Source organism: Pinus tabuliformis, chromosome 6 (assembly GCF_031772625.1).
Source record: "Pinus tabuliformis cultivar Carrire ecotype Pingquan chromosome 6, CPIR1, whole genome shotgun sequence".
NCBI classification, from domain to species: domain Eukaryota; kingdom Viridiplantae; phylum Streptophyta; class Pinopsida; order Pinales; family Pinaceae; genus Pinus; species Pinus tabuliformis.
In genome coordinates, this window is record NC_142292.1 from 1,681,210,610 (window position 1) to 1,681,225,955 (window position 15,346).

At 39.9% G+C, this 15,346-nt stretch overlaps 2 pseudogenes; both read left to right on the forward strand.

The window, feature by feature from the left end:
• Positions 1-660: 660 nt before the first annotated feature.
• On the forward strand, positions 661-8,232 carry LOC149265415 (uncharacterized; annotated as a pseudogene).
• A 2,629-nt stretch (positions 8,233-10,861) lies between these two features.
• On the forward strand, positions 10,862-11,728 carry LOC149265416 (uncharacterized; annotated as a pseudogene).
• The last annotated feature ends 3,618 nt before the right edge of the window (positions 11,729-15,346 follow it).

Sequence of the window (15,346 nt, forward strand, 5' to 3'; positions counted from 1 at the left end):
AATTCATCAGCTTATGTTTATATACCTACCTAAAATGCTTCAATAACATGGTTTTTATTTGAGCAACATGATCTGGAGTGAAAGGCTTTCATAGGGCCTTGTTAAGGCTGAATAACGAACTGCCTTAAGAGATTATATAGCGAAATGTCACTTAAAGACATATGAAATGACTCAAAACACATAGAGATGGTTGCAGAGGAGCAAGTTTGTTGTATCTATGGGTGTGAGGACAATGAAGATCACGAGGCAATGATTCATCCTTGCACCTGCAACGGAGGTTTAGTTGTTGCACATCCTAGTTGTTTTGATGCTTCTCGAGCAATTTATAGGTTTTGTAGGTTGTAGGAAAAAGGAGAAAAGCTTCATTTACTATTCATCATAGACCTATGATTGGTTAAGTGCAAGCCAGTTGTTAGGGTTGTATACCTACATTGGATGTCTGTGGGTTGTATGTGAGAAAAGAAATCCCGAAATGTTGTGTTTCCATATTTATTTTTGATGTTTCAACGATTGGAAAGACTGAGGTATGATCTGAAGACCTAAAGTGTTGCTTAAAAAGGTTTAGAGATTAAGTGAATTTTGTTTTTGAGTATTTCATTGCATTTTTTGGTTGAATTCGCTCAGCCCCTAGATCTCCAAGGTGGGTTTTTGGTTTTAGCTATGGACCCTCTAGTGCCCTCAACCCCTGATCCCACTAAACTTAGTTTAGTGGTCAACAACCCTAAGCATAGATCAGTAGATCTGGTTTGGGACTTGATGCATCTTTCAAGAATGGAATGGCTATAGAGGAGACTAGGGTTAATGACAAGGTCACATTGGTGGGCCCTTCAATGGAAAATGTCATATTGGCAAAGGCACCTGTGACGCTCTTTGTTGACAGGGAGAATGTTAGGAGTTCGATTACAAACCTAACTCCCTAGACCAACATTTCTTCTGCAACAAGGAAGAGTGATTTTGGTGATTTCTACTATAATGAGGGAAATGAGTGGAATGAAATGGTTGTTGAGAAGCCCCGTAGTGATGTCAAGACCTGGAGAAGAGCACTTTTGACCCATTTGCTTTTGGTCCAGAAGAACTCATCTTTGCGCCTAGGAAGTCTCATAAAGAAATGGTGATATTTGATGACAATGATGGTCATGCTCCATTGGATAGCCCTAGCTGGCCTAAAAGGACCTGCAATGTCCAAAAATCTAAACTCACTGTGGCCAGTACCTTGTGCTTTGATAGCTGCCTAGATTCAGAGGACGAGAATCACAACATGGGCTTGAATATTATTGTTGTACCCAGTTCAGCAAATACAGATCAATGTGACTCGCTAGTTTCTGCTAAAGATCTCAATTCGTCTTCTTAGTCAAGGTCACACGTCGTGCATGTTTCAGATTTGCATTATGAGAAACACTCTACTCTGGAAGCACATAATGTTGGTGGTCCAGTTAGTGATAATGATAGACCGATGATTTTACCTGGTGATGATGCTTTTGACAAGACAAGTGGGGTATGTTGTCAGTGGCGTTGCGCTCCTGGCTGAAGCGTTGCGCTTCTGGGAGTGTAGCGTTGTGCTTTTGACTGTGGCGCTACGCTCCTTGGTTTAGCATTGCGAGTAGAGGAATGCCAAAGACATGGATTGCTATGCCTATGGGTGGAGATGGCCCGTGTCATTGTGTCTTCAAAGCACCGTATCCTGGTGATAAGGAAGAGAGCAAAAGGGTTGTTGAGTATGTGGATTTTTGATGGCCACTCATGAGATATTTACAGCAAAGGTTTCAGGCACTTTCAACAGGCAGTAAATTTCCCAAGGCTGCAGAGTGCTCTTTATTACAAACACCATTTATAAGCTTGCACACAAGGAGCTTGTTGAAACACTGTGAATGGAATGTGGCTCTTTTGTATGACTTCACAATTGAATGTAGAACAGGTTAAAGGATCTCCCAGCTGTTTCAACTGGCGCCTTCTTAGAACTCTCGTGGATGGCCTGGGAAACCTATTTGTGATTATTGGGGTAACAATGTTGAAAAGTGTGCAACAAGAAATGATAAATTTAGAATGTGATAAAAATAGACATGCTAAAAATAGCATGTCTAAAAATCGCAGTTTGGCCAGTGAGGTCATTGGCCACATTGGGTGAGAGGTGAAACTGCTAAAAATAGAAAGTTATAAAAATAAAATTTCTGGGTCCCTTCCTATTTGTAGCAATCCTAGTCTATCTATAGGAAGTAAAATTAATTTTGATCTTAACAGCAGTTGGAAATATTAATTAATTAATTCAGTTGAGTTAATTAGTTAAGGAAATTCGAATTTGAAGTCTTTGTGAGCATGCACATGAGTTGTCCCACTGATTGAGGAATTTATCCTTAATTTCCTCCACTGATTGAGGGAATAAGTATGAGTTCTATAATGAGAGAATCAATTGACTTAGTTCTAACTAGTCAAGTCCATTTAGATTATTTTAACAAGTTGTTAAAATAATAAAATATAGTTTGTTAATGCTTGCATGCATGTGACAACTATTATTTTAGATAACTGAGGATTCACTCATGGATAACTGTTGCATGTCAGTTCTGTCAAAGACCCAGTTGAGATCAGATGTGGGACAATGTACTATCAGATGCTTGACTATTTCTAGTTAGTAGTTTTTGCATGATTGAGGAACTAGTGTCCCCAAGGATTGCGTAGTTGGACCATAGGTTGACTTGGGATGTTTGGAATTAATTGCATATGCTTTTTCTATTATTTCCTAAGAAAAATGCGCAAGGAAATAGGGATTGGACCATAGGTAAAGCCTTTATATATAGGGCTTGGTTGGTTCATGAGACATATCTTCATATCTTCATAGTTCATTGAGAACTGGATAGCTTGAGAGCTGATTCTTTTTGTATTGTGAAGAGGATTTCACTTGATTGATAAACGTGGTTGGGATTTTATGTTGGTGTTTTCCCCTATATATATCTTGTGTTATGTGTGATTATTTATCTTGATCAGTTATGCATGTTTCTACTTGATTTTGCACATGAATTCGATTATTCTTCCGCTTAATGTTTTGTATAAGTAGGACAAGTATTATGCTTTAGGACATTGCATATATCAGTTTGTTCTACAGGTGAAATTTCTACATGGTATCGGAGCTAGCTGATTTCTAGAAAAATTCTACATGGTATCAAAGCACAAGTGATCAAGCAAGAACAGTATACTAGCTGGAGAAATTCGAAGTTTATTTTTCGGGATATAGATCTCAAGTTCTTATCACATCTATTTCATCGATGGCGTTCTATGGTTTGAGGCTTGAGTATGCCATTGATGGTAGCTCAAAGTATATAGCTTGGAAGGATTGCATGGAGGTAGTTTTGGAAGATAATGGTCTTAATGATTCCATTGATCAAGAAATCCCTAAGGCTACTGACAAGACTGAGCAGGTGGAATGGAGGAAGTGTGTGGCTAGAGCTAGGATAATTCTCTTGGAGGGAGTGCAAGATCACATTGTCTCGAGCCTCCATGGGAAGGAGACTCCACATGCAATGTGGAAAACATTGAAAGATTTATATCAGAATAGCAGTGATGAGAGGAAGCTGGCACTAAAGGACAAACTTCAAAATATCAAGTGTGAAAGGGATGAGACGATCTCTATGTATCTGACCAAGCTCATCACATGCAGGGATGAGATTGCAAGTGTAGGGGCCATGCCATCAGATGAGGATATGGTGAGTCTATCACTCCTTAGCCTTCCTAAGAGTTGGCATAGCTACCAGGACTCGGTGAATGGAAGGGAGAAAATTCCAGATTGGAAATGACTATGGTCGGATTTGATGCAGGAGGAGATCAGATGGAGCAACAGAGACAGTTCTTCATCCATGCATGATGAGGAGAACTATGCCTTAGTGAGTAAGGTGAAGAAGGGGAAGGAGAAGGGTTCTCTTTATGAATCCATTTCTTCCAATGATGGGAAGAAGGTTGAAAAAATCGAAAGTGCGATGCTTTTGTTGTCATGAGGTGGGCCATTATGCTACAAATTTTCCACGAAGGAAATCCAAGAAGGGATCTAGGGAAGGATTTGAAGGTGAGGCACTTGCTTCATAGTTTGAGTTGGATTTCACACTCTTCGCATGCATGGTTTCATCCATGGTGGGAAGTGGTTGGTTTCTTCACAGTGGCGCTTCTTTCCACATGACTGGCGACAAGAGTTTGTTCAGTACTTTGGAGGAGAAAGATCTCCAGATACTCATAGCGATGGGTAATGATGAGAGGTATAGTGTCTCAGGTGTAGGCACGACTATTTTTCAGAGGGAGCATGGACCTCGCCTTACCTTGATCGATGAAAATTATGTACGAGGACTGAAGAGAAACTTGGTGTCAATCACAATGTTGGAAGACAGAGGTTATCATGTAGTCTTCAGTAAGGGAAATGTTTTCCTTAGACACATCATCATTGGACAGGTGAAGCAGATTGGTTCACAAGTCAAGAACCTGTATGCTCTTGAGGTTCAAGATGCATGCAAAGCTTTGAGCAACAAGGCAACTGATGGAGACTTGGTGGTTGATCAGGAGCTCAGGACCAAGTGTTGTAAAATGGTAAAAAATGAAAGTGCTCAGAACTAGTTTGAACTTAAACGACTGAATAGAGCTCGTCTTCTTGATTCCGACACTGTGAATGGTTCGAAAAACGGTCTCCGTATGAGGAAGTTACGCCAAAAAAAAAATTTGCCCAATAACATTGAAATTTTGAATTTTTTTCAAAAATTTTAAAATAGAATATTCGAGAGAATATTCTTTTTCGGGTAGCGAATGGCAAGCCACCACGTGGCAGGCCCGGAGACCGCCACATGGCCCAAGGTGACATCAACATTAATGGGCGCATATGTTTAAAAAATTTAATCGGGTTGTGAATCGAACCCACGACCACTCAAACCACATTACAATGCTTTACCAACGCACCAATGGGATCGGACTTGATCTGCTAGTGGAGTTAACAATATTAAAAGGTTGTATTGCGTTTGGGCGGGGCCTAAAGGGGGCCAGCCCCCATCACATATGTCCGCAGCCCCCGAACCGTGGGCCTTACCATAACCGTCGGCGCCATAAACAATGGTCACCGCCCTTTGGAACGTGGTCACATTCCCGTAAGTCGGGGGCTAACACGTAAGTTTAACCGCCAGTTCTTAAAGGTGGGCACGGAATCCTATGCAGAACCGCCGAGCCCGAAATCCCGTTCACATGCACAGCTATGACAAACGGATAACCGACGGTCAGTTAGCGGCGGAATTGGCGGAGCGCCAAAATTGGCGGGGCCGCCATATTTGGCGGGCCTATCTGGACTCTAACTACAGTTAGCTGGAGTGATTCTAGGCCAAATTGGAGGAAATCTTCAATGAGCCATAACTTTGGCTAGGAAAGTCCTTTTTGGACGAATTTTTTTATTTATTTTGGGGTTTCAGATGATTCTGAAGCCAATGGCACAAGTGAGAGAGCAATCAGAGGTCGTTTGCAGGTGTATTTGCTTCGTGGAAGTTCTAGGAGCCAATAGGGCCCACCATTGTGAGAGCTGTATTGGGTTGCAGGTACCCATTGAAGGTGAACCAGTAGTCAATCCTGAAGGATTTGAGTACTCTGAATCCATTTTTACAGTCTATTTTGCATGTAAAGGCTTGTACTCAGCTGTACAAACATTTTGAGCTTTTAATCAAATCAATGACATGCCCATTTGGGAGCCTTGGACCCAGCAGATGTAGCCCAGGAGGGGTGAACTGCGTTATCAGTTTCTTTTGCATCTATGGTTGAGTTATTTTCCTGAATAAATCTGTTTTAGTATGTTAAACAGAGAAATGAATTAATTCTACTACACATAAAAGGGTCATAAACAACTGAAAAACTCATTTTTTTTTTAACTTCAAGACATGTACATCACTTAAACATGTATGTTTACTGAATTGAATACCTTGCTAATAATTTACAAGTAGTTTCAAATTCAGATCAGTGGTTGAGAGGGAGGGTATATTACCTCTCAACATCCAGAGCCAGAAGAAGTCTCAGACGATTGTGGAGGAGCCACGACTAGTGCAACAACTTCAAGAGGTTGTGGAGTAGCCACAACAGGGGAACCTGAGTGGCGATCGAGTAGAGACATCTACTCATGCAGAGACCTCCAGTAGGGGGAAACTTTGAACCAGGTGGGCTGAAGGATCACATGCAGCCATACCTCCAAGTAGGAGGTGGGGCGATATAGAGTGATCGTCCCAAGGAGGAGGGGAAGGATCCTTGAGGTACCCAAGCCCTTGGATGAGACCTTGCTACAGGAGCCCTGACGTGGAGTAGCAAGAACTGACTGATTGGGTAGAGACAGATGTAGATGGAGCGGCAGAGAGAGCGACAGTGCAGGGAATCCCAGGACGGTGCATAGCTAGCAGGCTGCAACAATGCAAGAGGCACAAGTGTTTTGCACAGTGCTAGGTGGCACAGAGAGGTGTGAAATGGTGTGAGATGCATGGAGATGTTGTAGTAGCATAGATGTCAGAGAGGGAGCACTTGTTAGCAGCAAGTAGAGCTTCAGCATCAGATTATGTTCCTAGCCCAACAAAGTGGTCAGTTGGGAGTGTTTTTGTTCCAAGTGTTGTTGGAGCAAGTGGACCGAGTAGATGTGTTGCATGCAGAACATTCCAGAGTTAGAAGATCGGGTTCGAGAGGAAGCCTTTCCTATTGAGAGGTAGTGTTGAAAAGTGTGCAACAAGAAATGCTAAATTTAGAATGTGCCAAAAATAGACATGCTAAAAATAGCATGTCTAAAAATAGTAGTTTATCCAGTGAGGTCATTGGCCACATTGGGTGAGAGTGAAACTACTAAAAACATAAAGTTCTAAAAATAACATTTCTGGGTCCCTTCCTATTTATAGCAGTCCCTAGTCTATCTACAGGAAGTAAAATTAATTTTGGTCTTAACAGTAGTTGGAAATATTAATTAATTAATTCAGTTGAGTTAATTAGTTAAGGAAATTCGAACTTGAAGTCTTTGTGAGCATGCACATGAGTTGTCCCACTGATTGAGGAATTTATCCTTAATTTCCTCCACTGATTGAGGGAATAAGTATGAGTTCTATAATGAGAGAATCAGTTGACTTAGTTCTAACTAGTCAAGTCCAGTTAGATTATTTTAACAAGTTGTTAAAATAATAAAATATAGTTTGTTAATGCTTTCATGCATGTGACAACTATTATTTTAGATAAATGAGGATTCACTCATGGATAACTATTGCATGTCAGTTCTGTCAGAGACCCAGTTGAGATCAGATGTGGGACAATGTACTACCAGATGCTTGACTATTTCTAGTAAGTAGTTTTTGCATGATTGAGGAACTAGTGTCCTCAAGGATTGCGTAGTTGGACCATAGGTTGACTTGGTATGTTTGGAATTAATTTCTTATGCTTTTTCTATTATTTCCTAAGAAAACTATGCAAGGAAATAGGGATTGGACCATAGGTAAAGCCTTTATATACAGGGCTTGGTTGGTTCATGAGACATATCTTCATATCTTCATAGTTCGTTGAGAACTGGATAGCTCGAGAGTTTATTCTTTTTTTATTTTGAAGAGGATTTCCAATTGATTGATAATACATGGTTGGGGTTTTATGCTGGTGCTTTCCCTTGGATATATCTTGTGTTATGTGTGATTATTTCTCTTGATCAATTATGCATGTTTCTACTTGATGTTGCTCATGAATTTGATTATGCTTCTGCTTAATGTTTTGTAGAAGTAGAAAAAGTATTATGCTTTATGACATTGCATATATCGGTTTGTTCTACAGGTGAAATTTCTACAAGCAAGACGTGTACCATTTGTTGATCAGGTTCCCCAAGCTCCATTATATTAACCTGACACACTATTGCCTCAATGTGAGCCATTGTTTGATGCTTATGCTTTGCAAGCATCAGATTCATATGCTTATGCGTATCAGAGACATGCTCTTCCTCCTACTGATCCAATGCCTGTGAGGAATGGGTTGTTATTTGATATTGATTATCGTTTGGTAGATCCAGGGCTTGAATATCTACACCATGAAAGACCAGGAGAACATGTTTTAGAGCATAATTATCTCGATTATGTGCTAAGAGAAGCTGGCCATGCTAATGCTGCCCTTCGTAGAGCTGACTTCACATCTCCTCCTAGAAGTTCATGTTTTCTAGGAATTGATGACAAGTGTTTTAGCTATGACATCAATAGCATTGAGTTTTTGAAGGAGAGGTGGTAGTATTCTAATTATTCAATGAACAAATGGCAAATATTTCAAGAACCCAAGGCATCTACAAGGCGCAAGTAGAGGATGAGTTGATCAGCATCCCAGATTATCCTTGATTTCTAGCGATGTTCCACAACAGACTTTAGCAATTGTACTTGTGGCAAAAAATTAATTGTTCCTTTTTATTTTTGAGATTTAATTAGGTTATTTTGTTATAATTTAATTTATGTAATTTGACCGCTTAAAAACATATTTAGGTTTTGTTTGTTTTTTCTATTTTAATTATTTTGATTCCTATGTTTAGGAATCAATAATTAATATGTAATATTATAAATAGGATTAGTTTGATGATGTAAGGGTTGATTTTTTGCAGCAGAGTGAGGCTGCCATTGGACTATGTAAAATTTTCCTAAATATCATTTTAATAAAGAAGTTTTCTTCCCTTTGGACCTGGGATTCATCACGGTGTTGATGTTTAGTATGTTTTTCCTGTAATTCACTTGCATATTTTGTTTTTTTGTCTTGTTTCAGCATTATCTAAGAGATATGTTAGGAATTCATCTGTAATGATGCTCCTTTCAAGATGATTTTGTTGTTAGTTGTAATGGTTTTATTAGTAGAATTCATCCTTTGCTAGATGCTCTGTTGCGAAACCTCGTGATTCTCTTTCGTCTAAAGTTGTTGCTACAGATCCATCCTTTGTTTGATGCCTGTAGGGTAGCGGGCTTTCTCCCCTAATCTTCTCACATTCACAATCTTTATCTGGCTGAACATGGCACTTAATTTTCCCAAAGTTTTCCGACAGAAACTGGCATTGACTCCATAGCCCAATCATCCTTTCTCTTGTTGTTTCGACCCAAAACCTTTCAAACAAATCCACGCACTCCATATCTAGCCTAAGATTTCATTTATTGCAGCCACATTTTGTTGGCAAAGAGGGATCCCTCTCTGGTCTGGCAGGGTTAGATGCCAGATCAAAATCTTGGTTTGTGGTTACCTCAGAATTGCCTCTTTTTAGTCTTGAGGTTAATTCTGAGTGCTAACATTTTGGTGTTGTTGCCGGGGACGAAGTGACAGATCTTCTCCAGGAAAGATCATTCAAGTTGCAAATCCGATTGCTGATGGTGGACAACAGTCAAACACATATGAATGATGAAACATCCGCATGGCGACTCCATTATTCGAAATCCCGAGTTTCAAAGTATTTATGGTGGCTCCAGTAGCTAAATGAAGGACTCAGATGTTGCTTCTATTTGTTCAAGGTATTCATGTATCGATTTTTCTAATATTCCTAGTTTTCCTAATCAATTACCAAAGGATGCATATATTTTGAGTAATGGCCCTAAATTCAATGGGGAAGATCTGACTTTGACTCTTGAAAATATAGAAAATTTTAAAACATTTGTGAAAATTATTAGAGTTAAAAAGGAAGATGTCTTCATCAGATTGTTCTATGATTTGTTTCAAGGAAAATGTAGAAGATGGATAAAAGTTTTCCTATCACATGATCTTTAGAACAAAACATGTCACAAGCATGTTCATCAGGAGCAACTCAGAAAGAGCTTTCTAATGGTATATCACACTCAAAAAACTAGCTCCCGGATCAGAAGATATGACCGAATGAATGGTTGAGTCAAAGATCTCTTGTGCAGCAGTTCAGGTATTGAATGATCCAGAAGAAACTAGGAGATGTTAGTGGCTGGTCTTGTGGCTGGATTGTGATGGAGAAGGAGAGAAACTATCATTTGAAGGCCTATTACTGTTCTGCTAATCTTCATCTCAACATATGGCGAGCTTGTTTCTTTGCTTTGATTGAAAGAGATATCCTCTACAGAGGGCACGTTACATTGTTGATAGGGATATTGCTGGTGAAAAGATTACAACTACTGATCTCATGGTTCTAGATAGGAATTACTTGAATATTTATAGATGTTCATTCAGTATTTGTTGTCATCCTTACTTACATCTTTTCCAAGCTTTTCAATTCATCAGCTTGTGTCTATCTCCCTACCTAAAATGCTTCAGCAACACAGTTTTTATTTGAGAAACATGATCTAGAGTGAAAGGCTTTCATAGGGCCTTGTTAATGCCGAATAACGAACCGCCTTAAGGGATTATATAGCAAAATGTCACTTAAAGACATATGTAATGACTCAAAACACAGTGAGATGGTTGCAGAGGAGCAAGTTTGTTGTATATGTGGGTGTGAGGACAATGAAGATCATGAGGCAATGATTCATCCTTGCACCTACAATGGAGGCTCAGTGGTTGCACATCCTAGTTGTGTTGATGCTTCTCAAGCAAATTCTAGGTTTTGTAGGTTGCAGGAAAAAGGAGAAAAGCTTCATTTACTATTCATCACATACCTGTGATTGGTTAAGTGCAAGCCAATTGTTAGGGCTATCTACTTACATTGGATGTCTATGGGTTGTATGTGAGAAAAGAAATCCTGAAACACTGTGTTGCCATATTTATTTTTGTTGTTTCAATGATTGGAAAAACTGAGGTATGATCTGAAGACGTGAAGTGCTGCTTAAAAAGGTTTAGAGATTATGTGAATTTTGTTTTTGAGTATTTCATTGCATTTTTCATTTGAATTTGCTCAGCCCCCAGATCTCCAAGGTGGGTTTGGGTTTTAGCTATGGACCCTCTGGTGCCCTCAACCCCTGATCCCACTAAACTTAGTTCAGTGGTCAACAACCCTAAGATAGATCAGTAGATCTGGGTTTGAGATTTGATACATCTTTCAAGAAGGGAATGGTTGTACAGGAGACTAGGGTTAATGACAAGGTCACATTGGTGGGCTCTTCAATGGACAAGGTCATATTGGTAGAGGCACCTATGACGCTCTTTGCTGACAAGGAGAATGCTAGGAGTTCAGTTACCAACCTAACTCCCTATACCAACATTTATTCTGCAACAAGGAAGAGTGATTTTTGTGATTTCTGCTATGATGAGGGAAATGAGTGGAATAAAAAGGTTGTGAGAAGCCCTGCAGTGACACTGAGACCTCGGAGCAGAGCACTTTTGACCCATTTGCTTCTAGTCTAGAAGAACTCATCTTTGCGCCCAAGAAGTCTCATAAAGAAATGGTGATATTTGATGACAATGATGGTCATGCTCTGTCGGATAGCCCTAGTAGGCCTAATGGGACCTGCAATGTCCACAAATCTAAACATAGTGTGGCCTGTACCTTGTGCTTTGGTAGCTGCCTAGATTCAGAGGACGAGAATCACAGCATGAGCTTGAATATTATTGGTGTACCCATTTCAACAAATTCAGATCAATGCGACTCACTAGTTTCTGTTGAAGCTCTCAATCCGTCTTTCAGTGAAGGTCACACGTAGTGCGTGTTTCAGATTTGCATTATGAGAAACACTCTACTCTAGAAGCACATAAGGCTGGTGGTCCAGTTAGTGATAATTATAAACAGATGATTTTACCTGGCGATGATGCTTTTGACAAGACAATAGTGGTATGTTTCCAGTGGCGTTGCGCTCCTGGCTGAAGCGTTGTGCTTCTGGGAGTGTAGCGCTGCGCTCCTAACTGTGGTGCTGCGCTCCTGGGTTTAGCGTTGCGAGTAGAGGAATACCAAAGACATGGAATACTATGCCTATGGGTGGAGATGGCCTGTTTCGTTGTGTCTTCAAAGCACTATATCTTGGTGATAAGGAAAAGAGAAAAAGGGTTGTTGAGTATGTGGATTTTTGATGGCCGCTCATGAGATATTTATAGCAAAGGTTTTAGGAAATTTCAACAGGTGGTAAATTGCGCAAGGCTGTAGAGTGCTCTTTATTATTGACACCATTTATAATCTTGCGCACAAGGAGATTGTTGAAAGGTTGTGAATGGAATGTGGCTCTTTTGTATGACTTCACAATTGAATGCAAAACAGGTTAAAGGATATCATGTTCGTGATTGTTGGGGCAGCAAGACGTGTACCATTTGTTGATTGGGACTAGGAGCTCTGCAAAGACACTAGATTTCCCGATAACAAAATGGTGACTCCACTGGGGAGCGAATAGATTGTTTGTTTCTCTATATTTGTTTGCTTTATAAACTTATAGATGGAGCCTGAAGTCAAGCCAGCTAGCCTTCAAACTACATTTGCTATGCAAGTGAAAAGTAGATCAATGTTGCTTCAGTCTATCTCCAAGTTTTGTTTATGAACTAAAAAATACGATTTAAAAACTCTCTAATTGCCCTTGTGGTGGCTCTAGTAACCTCGTTAGATCTACCCCTGTGATTTATTTACTTATTACCACTTGCTCGACCTAAATCCCTAAACTGTGCTGCAAACCGTGATCAAGGACTGGATCAAAAGTCTCGCACTGTACCATCACACCCTCTATTCAAGGATATCAGTATGCATCGCACTTCCTGTGTGCTGTAGGTGGGATGCATACTAGAATCCCTGTGTAACAAGTACACCGATCAGAAAAGGCTAATTTTACCTCGAGACTTTGGTTTTTCTTCAGTCTTTTCAGCTCTATTCAGAAGTTTTGCTGTCTGTAGTCAGTATACCTCTGTTGGAAACCCCCTTCCTTGCCATTATTCTGCCTCCATTGTGCAAAGAACTGTAAATGTTTTTATGTATTGTGAGCCATTTTCAGTTCTATTTTACAAAGAAGTAGCGTAATTGAACTGTCGTTTCTTGATTTGGAAGTGTCGCAAGTGTCATTTTCAGTCATAGAAGAGAATCCGATTGTTCTTGATAGTCGATTACACTATTACTCTTGTATTTTATTTGAATTAGTAGTTTTTCAAGTGTCGAAAGCAAGTTTTCAATTCCAAATCACAAAGTGTCGTCATTGTCTTCATTTTGTCTTGAAAAGAAGTTTGTTAGTAATGTCGCTTTGAAAATAATCCAAATTTGCACTTTGCTTTCTTTTTATCATTCACACATTAAGAAGGCTAAAAACAAATACATGCATGTGCATTTGCATTTATACTGTTTGTTGGTTTGATTTAGGACAATACATATAGTGTGTGCTCTCTACTCTATGTTGAAAGAATATCATCTCTCTTTCTTTAGTAGCTAGGATTTTCATTGCAAAAAGAAGATTAAACGATTGTTTATCATCTTGGATTGCATTTTAGGAATTGTATATCTACATCACGCAGTGAACCTGAAAGGAAAATTTCTTAAGAAATATCAACTGTAAAATAAATTTAATGAATCTAAAAACGCCTTGGAACCTAACGCACAACATTTAGAAGTCTAGGCTAGAGATGTATTCCGGTGTCGTAAAGCCTGGTAACTATTGTTTTAATTGTTGGTTGGGTGATTCCTCCACTTTGAGACGACAAGTGCCAGTACGGACTTGTGCTCCCACGTACCTTCGAGTATATATTGCGAGACCACAATAGGCTATATCCTTTATCCATAGGAAGCCGTGTATGCCGCCCTATCGATCGCAATGCACTGAACACAACATTCGGGAAGATTGATTGCCGTACCGTAAAAAGTATTCTACAGTTTTGTGATTGGTTTCGTAATCCCTCTGTCTAGATTTCCAGAGTAGTCTCTTTCATTCCTTTTCAGACTCCTTAAAGGAAAAGGTCCATCTGAGCACTTGTCACTTCAAGCTCATTAAAAATCGAAGGCGACTAGAGTCATCTTTTGTTTTTTCTCGACCTTAAAAATTGAAAAACAAGTTGTGTCAAAGCGTCTAAAATTCATTTAATTTGGAAACATATTTCCCCTTGATTTTTAGTTGATCGAGTAATCGCAATAATGGAAAAAAGTCAATTGAAACCCCATCGTTCGCGGAGGCTTACGAGTCAACCGTCTTTGTCTCCAGAATCAAAACTGTTACGGATGAAGCGAACTCGCTTAACTGGTTCAAAATCCCCTGGTAAAGTTAGAACAAGTGTTCCGACACCATCGGAGACTCTTGTTACTCCAAACATTTCTGGTATCTCTACCTTTATAGAAGAAGTTCCGCGGCCACCAAAGGACAGTAGGGCTGATCCTAGTGTGAAGACAAACACTTGTATTACTGAACCAGCTCCATCTACAACTGATTCGGAAGGTGTTATTCCCCAAACATTTGTCGCTACAGAATCTATACCTTCTTCGACACCGGAAATATTTTACGGACCTGACGGTCTACCTCTTTCACCTGGTCTGATTGCTATAGAAGAGATTGTGGAGGATCCTCCATCTAGTACTCCATGGCAATTTGGAGTGGGGATCACCTTATATCCTTCTTCATCAGAAATTAGCCTACTGTTATCAGAAGCTCCTGTAGAATTTCTAGGAAATCTTTTGGATAGACTAGAAATGTCTGAACAACCGTCGACATCTAGGACTGTGTCATCTGACACAGTGACGACAGAACTTCCTGCTGTCACTCCAACAATGTTCACCACATACCATCTGTCCCAACTAGTTCTCAATCGCTAGATGGGGCCCACTCAGGGGATATTTCGACAGTATGGTCTGTTCCTGTTTGTTCATCTGAAATAATATCCAGGAACTCTTATGTTGAGTCTCAGCAAATTGATCCTTCACGGTGTCAATTTGGGTAGTCCGGTCCTCAAGGGAAAACCATTCCTTTAAGTACCGGATTACCACCGTATGGGGGGAAATATACCCTTTCATTGTCTCCTCCGGGAGGACAACCATACGAGAGTTCACAAAAAAATTCAGGTTATTCTGGAATTACATCTAGCGGTTGGGTGCCAATACTTCCTCAACAACCAAGAGTTGTATACTCGATGAAACAATGTTTACCTATGTCAAATATACCAACTACGCTGGCTATTGCGATAGTGTCACAAGTACAAGCATTTCCTGTTGTATGCCAACCTCAGGTTTCTCAGGTTGTAATGCAACAACCTCTTATCCCTATGACTCAACCACAATCGCCAACTAGTGGAATGAAACATGCCCAAATGGGTACAATTACCCCTCATCTTGGTCAAACATCCAATATTTGACAACAACACATGGCTTCATAACCATGGCTGTTGCAATATCAACAACCACAATTCCAACAAGTTTACTAAGGATCTGGGCAACGAATATTTGCAAATAATGGGCAGTCGTATATTCAAAACGGTCAAAATCAACCATTCTATAATGGTTATGCCCATCAACCTTACCAAAGTTACCAGCACC